Here is a 12,989-nt window from a genome sequence, read left to right on the forward strand (position 1 = left end):
TTGATCGCCTTGCGAGGGGCGCAGATGAGAGTTTCTCCCATCAACTCCATGGACCACTTGGCAATTCTATCCTCGGCTTCCCTATTGCGGACTATCTCTCCCAGAGGGAAAGACGAGACCATGGTGATGGGATGGACCTCGAAGTAGTGGCGCAGCTTGCGCTGAGCCAAGACCACCGCGTATAGCAGCTTATGGATCTGCGGATAGCGTGTCTTGGTTTCGGACAACACTTCGCTGATGTAGTACACCGGCCGTTGGACAGGCAGAGCATGGCCCTCCTCTTGTCTTTCGACAACGATCACCGCGTTGACCACTTGGGTTGTCGCAGCTATGTACAGGTAGAGGGGCTCGCCATCTATGGGTGGTGTGAGAATGGGGGCATGAGTGAGCGATGCCTTCAGCCTGTCGAGGGCTTCTTGAGCCTCGGGGGTCCACGTGAAGCACTCAGTTTTCCTCAGGAGTCGATACAGAGGCAAGCCATTCTCGCTGAAGCGCGAGATGAATCGGCTAAGGGATGTCAGGCATCCCATGACCCTCTGTACCCCCTTTAGGTCCCGGATCGGTCCCATCTGAGTGATGGCCGAGACTTTGTCAGGGTTGGGTTCAATGCCCCGCTGGGAGACAATGAAGCCCAAGAGCATGCCTCGAGGGACTCCGAACATGCACTTCTTGGGGTTGATTTTTACCCTCTTAGCCCTAAGGCAATCAAACGCGATCCTGAGATCAGCGACCAGGTTGTCCGCCTTCCTGGATTTTACAACGATGTCGTCGATATATGCCTCTACGTTCCATCCGATATGGTCCCCGAATACGTGAAGCATACACCGCTGGTATGTAGCTCCGACGTTTCTGAGGCCAAAAGACATCGTGACATAGCAGTACATGCTGAATGGTGTGATAAAAGAGGTCGCGAGCTGGTCGGACTCTTTCATCTTGATTTGGTGGTAACCAGAATAAGCATCAAGAAAGGATAAAGGTTCGCATCCCGCAGTTGAATCAACGATTTGATCAATACGTGGCAAAGAAAAGGGAACCTTCGGATATGCTTTATTTAAACTAGTGTAGTCCACGCACATCCTCCAACTTCCATTCTTTTTTTTTACTAATACAGGATTAGCTAACCACTCGGGATGGAATACCTCCTTGATGAATTAGGCCACCAGAAGTTTCTGCAGCTCCTCGCCGATCGCCCGGCGCTTGAGCTCGTCGAAGCGTCGCAGGCGTTGCTTCACCGGCTTAGAGTTGGGTCGGATGTCAAGAGAGTGCGTAGTGACCTCCCTCGATATGCCAGGCATGTCCGAGGGGCTCCATGCAAAGATGTCTGCATTGGCGCGGAGAAAGTCGATGAGCACCACTTCCTATTTGCTATCAAGGGTGGCGCTGACCTGCAACGCCTTGTCGTCAGGGTGATTCGGATTGAGGGGCAACTTCTTGATACCTTCGGCGGGTTCGAAGCTGCCCGCGTGCCGGTGCGTGGAGTCCAAGGCCTCGCTTGCCATCTTGTCGAGGGTGGATGCGAGGGCCTCATCCTCCGCTTGAGCCTCCGCATGCTCGACGCACTCGACGTCGCACTCATAAGCATGCTCGAACAAGGAGCCGACGGTGATGACACCCTTTGGACCCGGCATCTTCAGCTTGAGGTGGATGTAATTGGGGATGGCCATGAACTTGGTGTAGCAGAGACAGCCAAGGATGGCATGGTAGGCTCCCCGAAACCCCACTACCTCAAAGGTGAGCACTTCCTTGCGGAAGTTGGCTGCTGTGCCGAAGCAGACGGGTAGGTCGATCTGGCCGAGGGGTTGGACTCGCTTCCCCGGTGCAACGCCATGAAATGGTGACTTGCTGGGGTGGAGCTTGTCCAATCCGACCCCCATGAGCTCCAAGGTGTGGGCGTACATGATGTTGAGGCTGCTGCCTCCGTCCATGAGCACCTTAGAGAAGCGAGTGTTGCCGATGATGGGGTCGACAACAAGCGAGTACCGTCCCGGGTGTGGGACGTAGTCGGGGTGGTTTTCGCGGCCGAAGGAAATGGTGTCCTCTGACCAGTCGAGATATGATGGCGTGGCCTTGGTGACGGAGAAGACTTCCTGGCACTCACGCTTGCGCTGCCGAGAGGTCATGTTCGTCGTCGGCCCTCCGAAGATGAAGAAGGCGTTCTCCATCGGGTGGAACTCGTCGTCTCCACCTTTGTTGCTAGCATCCTTCTTCTGGTCCTCGTTGCGATGCGCGATGCAGTTGTAGTACTTTCGGAGCATCTCGCACTACTCGAGGGTGTGGTTGACCAAGCCCTTGTGGTAAGGGCACGGCTTCTTGAGCATGTCATCGAATAGGCCGCCACCACCTCGAGGGGGGCCTCAAGGTCCTTTATGGTCCAGGGCAGCAACGAAGGCCTCGTCGGAGTCCTCCGCCTGTCCCGGTCCGCGCTGGTTCGGTGGGGCTAGCTTCTTTCCTTTCTTCCCTCGCTTTTGCTTCTTGGCGGGGGCGTTGGTCTTGACGCTGCCGCCCTCCGTGGGCGCATCTTCCTTGCGCTTGTTCGCCTTGTCGTCAAAGATGGCACCAACTGCCTCCTCGCTGGCGGCGTAGTTGGTGGCGGCATCGAGCAGCTCGTTGGTACTGGCGGGACGACTTCGCGCAAGCTCGTGCACCAGGTTCCTGCATGTCGTGCCTTCGAGGAAGGCGTTGATGACGTCGACGTGAGTGAAGCTGGGGAGCTCGGTGCATTGCTTGGAGAAGCGCCGCACGTAGTCGCGCAGGGACTCATTGGGCTTCTGCCGACACCCTTTGAGGTCCCAGGAGTTCCCAGAGCGCACGTAAGTGCCCTGGAAGTTGCCCACGAAGATCTTGACTAGGTCGGCCCAGTCATGGATCTGGTCCGCGGGCAAGTGCTCGAGCCACGTTCGTGTGGCGTTAACGAGGTGAAGGGGGAGGTTGCGGATGATGACCGTGTCGTTCGTCGCACCGCCCAGCTGACATGCTAGGCGATAGTCGTTGAGCCAGACCGCGGGATCGGTCTCTCCCGAGTACTTGATGAGGGTGGTGGGCTGTCGAAAGCGCGGGGGAAAGGGAGCGGTTCGAATCTCCCGCCCGAACACACGGGTGCCCGGAGGCTCCGGTGACTCGCCCCTGTCGTGTTCGGGGTCGAAGCGGCCACCCCGTCGAGGGGTGTACTTCCTGCCATTGATGATGTTGCGGGCGTCGCCGTCGCCGGCGTGTCCGTGCATGTCATGGAGCCGCTCCCTTGCGGGAGTCCTTTCGATGCGGTCATGCACCGAGGGTGTCTTCGCACTGTCTGCTGCGGCTGCCTTGCCCTTTCCTTCTGGGGGAGAGTGCACCGAGGCCTCGCGGCCCTAGTGTGCTATACCTCAGGCCTTCGGGACTGTTGAGCGCATGCGAGACGCAGAGCTCTCGTTTTGCTGCACAGCAGCCTGCTCGATGAGCACCTGTGCCTCGTGGCGCAGGTTGCGACCCGAAGTCATAGATGGCTCGGGCATCGCTTGGAGTAGGTAGGCCGCAGCAACGAGTTTCTCGCTGGCCGCCTTCAGTTCCGGTGGTCTGTCGACGTTGTCAGCTAGGATCCGTTCCCGGGCGACGCGCCCCGCCACCCGAGCCTGCGCGCCACGTGCGGTGCGCTGCTGCTCGAGCGCAGTGCGCAGCTCGTGCGTCTGCCGGCGCTGCTCGTCGAGCCTGGCTTGAAGCTCCTTGAGTTGCGCCAGCTGTGCCTGCCGCACCGCCGAGCTTGATGAAGAAGAAGGGGTCGCGACAGGCACCACCGCTTGGTTTGCCTGCGGGTCTGCTCCGCCGTTCCCGTCATTGCCCGGAGCGTCGCCGATTTGCCCGTCCGCGAGCTGGACCATGAAGCACTCCCGAGTGGGATCGTAATCCCCTCGCTGGAGTCCTCGGAGCAGGTGAGGCAGAAAGCCGCCGCAAGCTGGAACAATCGGAAAGCATCGAGGTCTCGCACCCCGGAGTAGTCCTCGGCCTCCTCGGCCATGAAGTTGTCCATGAAGAAGTTGATGTCGTCGGCGATTGGGCCCGCCGTCTCGGGGTAGGAGTCGTCAGGAGATGACGCGATGAGGTTGCGTATCGAGAGGAGGTGATGACCCGGCAGATCCTCGTACTCGGTGAAGTTGGTGCTGGATGAAGAGGCATAGGTGGCAGCGTTGCGCATCCTGAAGGGAAAGGGTGACGGCGCAGTCGCGCCCTCCCTGGGAGGCACTGAGACTGCAGTCGATGATGGTGCCGGCGCAGATGGCGCCGGAGCACGTGATGACGAAGTGGTGGCTCCGTCGGCCGCGACGCTGAGCTGCGACATGCCAACCTCAACCCACGTGGGGGAGCTGAGGCATGCCGCCCTGCGCCGCTCCATGCGCGCTTGTCACGAGTGCTGGCCTGAGCGCCTGTTGCGCCGGGCTGGTGAAGTCGGAGTGTCGGGGTTGCGTCCGGGCGAGAGGAGCTCCATGAAGTAATCGTTGCCAGTTGCCCTGAACTCAAGACTCCCGAATCGAATCTCGTATCCCGCTGGGAGCGGATCCGAGTCGCCCATGGGAAATGGGTTGGATCTGCTCGCCATCCCTGGAGATCAAATAGGAACAAAAGAGAAATGTCACGCAGCGGGCCCCTACCTGGCGCACCAACTGTCGGCGTCCTGACCCGATGGTCCGGCACCAACTAGTGATGATGATGCGTGTTTCTCGTCCCAGATGGTTGATGCAAGAGGCAACACAGTCACACACGGGTTTATCCTGGTTCCGGCCGCGGGGTCGTACGTCCAGTAAAGGGGTGTGCGAGAGCACTGTACTGTCTTGCACCGGGGGTGACTGTAGTAGGGGGTACAAGCGAGGCGAGAGAGGGTCCCAGGTCTCTGCTAGAGGAGGAGTTGATTAAGGCGAGTGCCAATATTGGGGCTCAGAAGAGCGTATGTGCTCTGTGAGTAGTACTGAGTGTTGTGTTCTACCAGATGGACCCCCCCTAAGATAAAGCATGCCTCCTCCTTTTATAGACACAAGGAGGGGCGGTGTACATGCACAGGAGATCGTGAAAGTCGTCGTCTTCTCCCCGAATCACGGGGGTGCAGTGGTCGAGCACTGTAGAAAATATACTGTGGGGTATGGCGCCTGGCGTGGCAGTCGTCCTGGGCGTCGTCCTTGGCCTTGCGGAGATCGCGCCGGCGCCCTTGTAGCTCCAGTGGGTGGCGTGGTCGTTGCTGTAGGGGGTACCGTCTTCTAGACGTGGCGTGGCGATGTTTCGAGGGTCCTGCAGGCCAAGGTCTTGTCCTGGTCAAGGATGGAGCCGCTTCCGAGGGTCGTACCCATGCTGTTCGAGGGCTCCGCGGAGGGGAAAGTTTGAAGGAGGTATGGGGAGTTGGCAGTACAGTGGCTGGAGCAGTGCCGAGCATGTCTTGCACTGCGTCGCAGGTTCCCACAGTGTCACCACAGCATCCGGAATGGTGGAGCAGTGACCGGAGTTGGCGGACGGGACTCCGGTCACAGCCACTGTGCGAAGTGGCCGCATGACGCCGTCCGACCCGGATGCTGCGGAGGAGTGGTTGGAATTTAATGCCCCCGTACGGCGGGCGGGTGAGCGGGAAGGCCGTTTGTCCTTCCTGCCGAGGGGTGGCCTCGAGCGAGGCGGAGTCGATCCGCTCTCTCGAGGCTAGGCTCGCTACCCTCGAGCGAGGCGGAGACGCGGGGCGCGGTCGAGGGTCTCGGCGGGGAGCCCTCGAGCGAGGCGGAGATCGCCCCGCGGGTTCGAGAGGGCTTGGATGGGCCGCACTGTGTACGTGGGTCGCGTATTGGGCTTCTTTGAGTCTTTTCCTTTCTTCCGGATTGAAAGAAGGTTGTAGGCCTTTGTGGGCCTGGTTGACTAACATGTGTTTGCGTTTTTAGGGCAACTTTAGTCCCCTGGTTAGGGTGTCCCTAATCATGGTACCCGATAGCATCATTGTTGCATTTTTAAATGAAATACTTAGCTAGAATTGAATGTATTTACTTACATACAACTACAAAATAAATTCTAAAAATAAGAAAAAAAAATAGGGGCAAGATGTACTGTTTAGTTCTCTATTTTACTAATATTTTGTATTTATTTGTATGGGTGATAAATTAAAAATGTGCTAGTCTATATGACCAACTGATAAATTATCCAAAAATCTGACTCGTACCTGGTGGGTACAGGTACAAATATAAAATTCTATCGCTAAACTTCACGAGTTCGGTATACCTTAAAATTTCAGATAATATACTGACAGGTATTTACTCTATCCCACATTACCCAGCCCGTCGTCATCCTAGTGTCACCGGCCAGCTGGCAACACACCGTACTATAATAAGCTACAAGCTGAGTACTGACTTGGGTATGGGGTTATGTAACTAGTACTATCTACGGACTACTGTACTCGTACTCATACTACAAGTCTACAATGAACAGTCACAGTTGCAATGCATCATCATCCATCAGTCTGAATAGTGGAACAGTACTGCAGATCGAGACAGATGCGCGTGGCCGGCGGCAGGCAGAGAAGCCACGGGCCCGCCTCCGCCTATATAACTGGAATCGGAGACATGCGTGGAAGACAGGGCAAGGGCCGCCGCTTACTGCTTGCGTACTACTGGTCGCAGTTAGCCATGGACGCTGCCAAGGTCGCAGGGCGTTTCAGGGAGAGGACCGTCCTCGTCACCGGCTCCACCGGCTTCCTGGGAAAATGTACTTCACATCCATCGTTTTCTAAACACCGAAGATTAAAATTGGAATTTCTACTCTGATGTATACTGCACTGCAAAATAAAATTGGAAATCTTGTGTAACGACCTGCAGTGCTGGTGGAGAAGATCCTGCGAGTTCAGCCTGGCGTGAGGAAGCTCTACCTGCTGGTGCGGGCGCCTGACGACTCGGCTGCCCGCAAGCGCGTGCTCCAAGAGGTGACGGTGTTCGGCTGGTCTATTTTCAGCTTGTTTCAATTTATTCTCTCTCACATAACACTATTGAAACAATCAAAATCAGCTAACTTTCATAGTGTTCGGCTTGTCTATATTCAGCTTATTTCGATTTATTCTTTCTCATAGAATATTATTGAAACAATCAAAATCAGCCAGTTTTTTACTAGCCAAAACTAGAGATGCCTTTCTTTTCTACTCCCTCTATTCTAAATTATTAATTGTTTTGATTTCTTTTAGATTCGTAAATTTTACTATGTATATATGCATAATAAAAATTAGATTTTAAAAAATTAAAATAAATAATAATTTGAGATGGAGAGAGTAAATGTTTGATATATAACGATTGATCATTTGTTTTATTCAAAAAAATGTAAATACTGTTTTCTTCCATGTGTCTTGATCTACTATTTTTGCACGTCTGCAACACTTAATTTTTAAATAAGACGAATGGTCAGACGCTCTGATCAGAAACCAACAATGACGTATGGAGCATTCATTTATTTGCACATAAACACACGTGTGTGTCGTTGACTGCGCCTTCATCTCCTCGATCAAAGTGCTCGGCAAGAAGTCAATCCATTTTTTATTTTTTATTTTATTTTCATCTGGGGTGTCAATTACTCCAGGTTGTAGGGCAAGAACTCTTCAGGACTCTGCGAGAAATACACGGGGACGGGTTCCACTCTTTCATCCAAGAGAAGGGAAAGGGATCCGCTGCAGTTCGGCAGCCTGCAGTTGGGCCACTGACATGTGGGCCTGCATGTGTGGGGCCCACATGTCAGGGACACCACTGCAGGGCACTCAACTGCAGCGGATCTCGTTCCCAAGAGAAGTATCACCAGTAGCCGGCGACATCAGGCGGGAGGACCTTGGGCTCCACAGCTCCCTGGCTAAGCAGCTGTCAGAGGAGATTGACATCGTCGTCAATGGAGCTGCAATCACCAATTTCTACGAGAGGTACGCACATATGCATGGAGGAATAGCTTGAATATCTTGTGAATTCTGTGCGTGCTACACCGCACACTACCATCGGTGTGCAGGTACGACGTCGCTCTGGCATCCAATGCCTTGGGAACCATGAACGTCTGCCAATTTGCCAAGCAGTGTGCCCGTCTCAAAATGCTCCTCCATGTTTCCACTGGTGAGCCAAATAAGCAAAGCTATGCATGAACTGTGCAGTGGTGAAGTTACTTATTAGGATGCTTATTAGCGTGCTAATGATCTTAACTTTCTTGATGATGAGTAGCTTATGTGTTAACCGGTGACCAAGAAGGCCTGCTACCGGAGAATCTGATCCGGATGGGTGAAACACCCAAGCCAGACCGCCACTTGGACATTGAAGCAGAGCTCGAGCTAGTTGGTGAGGTGAAAGCAACACTCACGGCACACTCTGCTCCTGAAGATACTAGCTCACAACAGTTGGAAAAGAAGGCCATGAAGGAACTAGGCTTGAAGAGGTATTTGCATATATAATAGATACACACATAAACAAATATTAATTAGATACTTGGTGAAATATCCTATCATCTCATCAAGTGAATAAATATGTAGTGACCTGCGGCTAACCAACCAATTTCTCTATTAAAGGGCCAACTATTTTGGCTGGCCCAACGTCTATGTGTTCACCAAGGCTATGGGGGAGATGTTGCTTGGTTCTGTAAGAGAAGACCACCCAGTTGTCATAGTTCGGCCAAGTATTGTAACCAGCACTTTCGAGGAACCGTTTCCTGGATGGATAGAAGGAACTAGGTACGTAAAACTGACCATTATCGTTATCAGCAGAAGCATCATTTGATGATCTTCAGAAACAAAACTGTCCATCATTACCTGTCCAAATTAAATTGGTCACTGTTACAGGACAATTTTGATGCAAGACAAACCTCAAACCTGACCATCATGTTTTGGTTGCAGGACAATTGATGCCCTGATTGTTGGCTACGACGAGCAAACCGTTCCATGTTTCATAGGTGATCGTAGTGGTGCAATTGATGTGGTAAGTACTGTTCGACGATACGATAATGCAGAAAGAAAGCACAAGTAAAAGTGTTCTAAATCTTTTATAGATACCTGGAGACATGGTGGTCAATGCTACCATGGTAGCCATGGCAGCTCACTATGGTGAGAAGACTCAAGCAGTTTACCATGTGACTTCAGCCCACCAAAATCCACTGCACTGTTACCTTCTGGAGGAATCAACATACGGTTACTTTTTCATCAACCCTCGCGTGAGGGATGACATGAGGACCATCCAGCATAAAAAGCTACTATTGTTCAACAGATATCCTTATTTCCACGGATACATGGTTCTAGCGTATAAAACACCACTCCAGGTACACAATTTGACATTTTGCTTCAAGGCATTTTTGGACCCAATAGTCCATATTTTCCAACAAACACCCTCATTGCAATAATGTGACGGAGTCGAAAAATCTTGTGGTGAGCAGATGCTGTACCTGGTGAACTTATTACTCGGTGGGTTGTTATCGGAGTTTCACAATAAGCTCAATCGAAACTACAATTTCTTCATGCTTCTGGCCAAGTTGTATGCCCCATTTGCCTTCTTCAAGGCATGGTGAGTTTATGATATAAGAAGTCTAAACTACCTTTTCTTTTCTTTTTTCAATCTTTACTCGTTTGAATATAAGTTGAAAAATACCAAATGTACGCTTATGTCGTACAATCATATCATTTCTAGGTTTAAAAAATGTGCACAGTCCTGTCATGGTTGAACAACGAAAAAATCCCAAAAATACAAGAACATTAATCAATCGTACCAACAATTTTATTAGGCAACAGCTAGACACTTTCTACAGTGTAAAAAAAGGAAAATGGGTCTCCTTTATCCTTACATTACTTGCAACTAGCCTATCAACTCATACTCCCGCACGGACTAATAGAATAATATAAAAATAAATATTATAGCTAATAATTATAATTATCTATCTTGATCACACCCTCTTTCATCTATTAAATATTCTAACATATACTCTAAAATACATATTTACATTATCTAGTTGCAATAGATTCTATTTTCCATCACACCTTCATGTATGTTTGAAATATATTAAACTGGGCCATTTATTTGTGCATTAATATTTTTATTTCTTCCATCATTTATGAGTACATGGTGACACATATCATGGGTAGCATTGTTATATAAACAATAATATAAATAATACATTAATAATGATATAAATAGTAATTTAGAATTTTATATTTGTGCAATTTAAGATTTTGTTATAATTAAATCAGATTAAAGGGGTTACTTTAACTTTTAATAATAACATAATTGGACAACTTATATACAAACGTAGGAGTTATTGGAACTATTTTTATAATGGCATAGGTGGGGTAATTTACATGAATTAGATGGTTACTTTAGATTTTTTATAATGGCAGAGGTGGGTAATTTAGATATATGTTTAGGGGTTACTTTAATCTATTTTTATAATAGCAGAGGTGGTAATTTATTAGGAAAGATAACATATCTAATGACTATTATGATTAGAGTTGTTAGATTGATGAGCGGATGTTTCTATTTTTTTGTGAGAATTTATAGAATTTCTCTATTTCCCAAGTATCCACCTAGGATTCTAGGTGGCTTCATATGGAGGTTTCTTTTGAAGCCTTCAATTAGTATAGTAAGATGGTGTCAGTTAATTTCTGCTCTCTTACCTTAATCCTTTTGTGAAGCTTTGATGACACAAACCTGAGGAAGTTGTGGGGAACGACGACAGGCGCAGCCCAGGGATATGGGTACACATTAATTTAACTTTGATCCCAACTGCATCAATCGGAGACTGTATTTGTTCAACGTCCACATCCCGGCTGTTCTCAAGATTTCCCGCGGGAAGAAAGATGGCAGAGCCTGAAACAAATTCATCTCTACCCAAACAAGATATCTATGCCAGCTACCAAGATTGTACTAGACTACTAGTAGTACTTAAAGGAAGTTAAGATAAAAATAAATAAATAATGATGCGCACGTACCTGATGCGCCTCGTAGTATGCTAGAAAAAAATGTATCTTCTCCATTTACCATGTGTGTGCTATGTCTATGTACCAGATGTGCTGGCTGTCTTGTACGAACTAGTATTACAAAGAAGCTGCAGTCGTCTGAAATGAATGAAGTTTTCGGCCCTACAGTCCATTTGGCCCAACTGCAGCCCACCAGAAGGAGAAGTCTGTTGCTTCTAATTGGGGTCAGTCAGTACAAAGAGTCGATTGGTTCTCTCACCTCACTCTCTTCTCCTCCCCGCATCAACTAAAATCAATATATAGAAGCTTCGCTACCTTAAATTTTATCAATAAAAATCAATATATATAGAAGCTTCGCTACCTGGCTAGATATTGATACACACAGCTACATACTAAAAAGGTGAGCCACGAGATCGAGCCAGCAGCTCGAGTATATATACTCTTGCTCGATATATATTTAAATATGTAAATGATGATTGCCAGCCAGAGAGTACATACAGTATGTATATACGTGCTGCACGCTAAAGGAAGAAAGAAGATGCTACATGGAGTATATACGTTTTACCTGTATACGATTTACTTGTATATATGTACTCCATCCATTCCAAATTATAAGTCATTCCAAGAATCTTGGAGAGTTAAAGTTTTTCAAGTTTAATCAAATTTATATAACAAGATAATAACATTTATGATACCAATTAAGTATCATTAGATTCTTTGTTAGCTATATTTTCATAGTATATCTATTTGATGTTATAAATTTTTGTGTTTCTCTCTATAATTTTAGTCAAATTATGAGATGGTTTGACTCTTTAAAATTTTTGAAATGACTTGTAATCTGGAACGGAGGGAGTATATCTATATATGCAAGTGGAAGTACATACGGTAAGTACATCAAGGGGCGATCGATCGACACGATCATGGATCGGTCAGTTGTGCGGGATCGGCGCGGTCCCCCCGCGGCGGCGCGTGTCCGGTGTCGGATCCACGAACCCGTAGTCTTGCTCCGCCGCCGCGCCGCCGCCCGCAGGGTAGCCGTCGTTCGCGCGCGCGGCCACCGCCAGGGAGGAGCCCACGCCGATCACCGGCGTGGACGGCGGCGGGCGCTGCGCCGCGCACGCGCCCGCCGCCAGCGCCACCAGCGCCAGGCAGCAGGCCGCCGCCGCCGCCACGAGCAGGAGCAGCAGCCGCGTCCGCGTCCGCGACGACGACGCCCGCATGGCGTGGTTACTAGCTACTAGTTAATAATTAAGCTAATCGATCGATCGATCAGCCGGCCGCCGCCTGCTGGATCGTCGTCGTCATAGGCTGTCTGCGGCAGGCTCGCTCGCTCGCCCGGGGCCGGGGCGGCACGCGGCGCGGCAGCGCTATCTATACGGCGCGCGCGCGAGCGGGATGAGGCGGCCGGCGACCGGGTTCGGTTGGCGTCATGGGAATGGCGTGGCGTCTCTAACCTACTAATCGCCCGCCCGCGCGCGCCGCCGCCGAATTGAAACCGAAAGAGAACACACGCACGCACGGACGGGAGGAGAGCGGCGGATCGGAGTGGGAAAACCGGGAAAGCCGAACGGCGCGCGGCGGGGTGCTGTTACCCGGCCGCGGCAAATGCGGCGGGTGCTGCTGCCATTTGGCGGCAAGCCAGACGATGCGTGACCCGGCTCGCGCTGAGCTCCCATGCTTCTCATGGCCGGTGCCCAGCGCCCGGACGTCACCTAGTGCCGACGTGCGTGTGCAGCTGGCCGACTGGCTAGCAAGCCATCCAATCAGAGGGTTACGACGAGCAGCGTATGGCTGAGAATTTTTCTTGGGGAATTAATGGGCTTTGCGAGACAAGTCAACGATGATCGGTACAGTGTACGGCTGAGGATCTCTTCTTTCGCTCGGTTGATTGCTGACCTCCGGTCCGTGCCCAAACGGCGCGCTGGAAGGAGGTCTTTGCAAAACAAAAAAAAGGTGAGGTGAATCAAATGGCTATGGGTCAATGACACATAGTAGATAAAGAAGTATATGTACTCCATCCATATTGTAAAGGAAATCGTTTCGGATATTGACATAGTTTTCAAAAAATAACTTTGAA

General features: G+C 50.5%; 1 pseudogene; it reads left to right on the top strand.

Moving 5' to 3' along the window:
• The first annotated feature begins 6,623 nt into the window (after positions 1 to 6,623).
• On the top strand, positions 6,624 to 11,079 carry LOC120658345 (annotated as a pseudogene).
• The last annotated feature ends 1,910 nt before the right edge of the window (positions 11,080 to 12,989 follow it).

This window comes from Panicum virgatum, chromosome 2N (assembly GCF_016808335.1).
Source record: "Panicum virgatum strain AP13 chromosome 2N, P.virgatum_v5, whole genome shotgun sequence".
NCBI classification, from domain to species: Eukaryota; Viridiplantae; Streptophyta; class Magnoliopsida; order Poales; family Poaceae; genus Panicum; species Panicum virgatum.